Source organism: Etheostoma cragini, chromosome 7, assembly GCF_013103735.1.
Source record: "Etheostoma cragini isolate CJK2018 chromosome 7, CSU_Ecrag_1.0, whole genome shotgun sequence".
NCBI lineage: Eukaryota > Metazoa > Chordata > Actinopteri > Perciformes > Percidae > Etheostoma > Etheostoma cragini.
The window spans coordinates 865222-865938 of NC_048413.1; positions in this window are offsets into that span (position 1 = coordinate 865222).

A 717-nucleotide genomic window follows, 5' to 3' on the forward strand; every position below is an offset into this window, starting at 1 on the left:
CAGTCTATCGATGTTATCAGTCATGTCATGTCTCCAGTCAGGGAACGTTTCCTAGCCTCGTTGGCTGTCAGATGTCAGTCAACTGTTGCCATGGGAAACGCCAGCCGCTGAGGCTCAGAGGTTGAGACAGCAATATCAGAAATATGCCCAAAAATAGTGTGATTTTATTTTACAAATTGTTGCAAAAAGTCAAACTTTTCTTAATATTGGGGCCCAGTGATTGAATTGCATGTATTTTTCTTAACCATTTTTGGGGAAAATTAAATTAAAAAATGTTTTTATTCATCAAAAATCTATCACTTTGTGGGTTATAGTTTGACAAGTTTTTCAGGGCTGATAGAGAGAGAGGGGGAAGAGAGAGGGGGGAGAGAGAGAGGGGAAGACAGAGGGGGTGAGAGAAAGAGAGAGGAGAAGAGAGAGGGGGTGAGAGAGAGAGAGGGAGAGAGAAAGGGTGAGAGAAAAAGAGAGGGAGATAGAAAGGGAAGAGAGAGAGGGAGAGAGAGGGAGAGAGAAAGAGAGAGGGATAAAGAGTGAGGACAAGAAAAAGAATTACTGAAAAGATAAATACCCCATCTTTGTCTCAGGTTGCCTAGGTAACTGGACGATCGTTAAGCCATTAGTCCTCCGGTCACCGTGGAGTGGTTACCCTGATGTGTGTGTGTGTGTGTGTGTGTGTGTGTGTGTGTGTGTGTGTGTGTGTGTGTGTGTGTGTGTGTG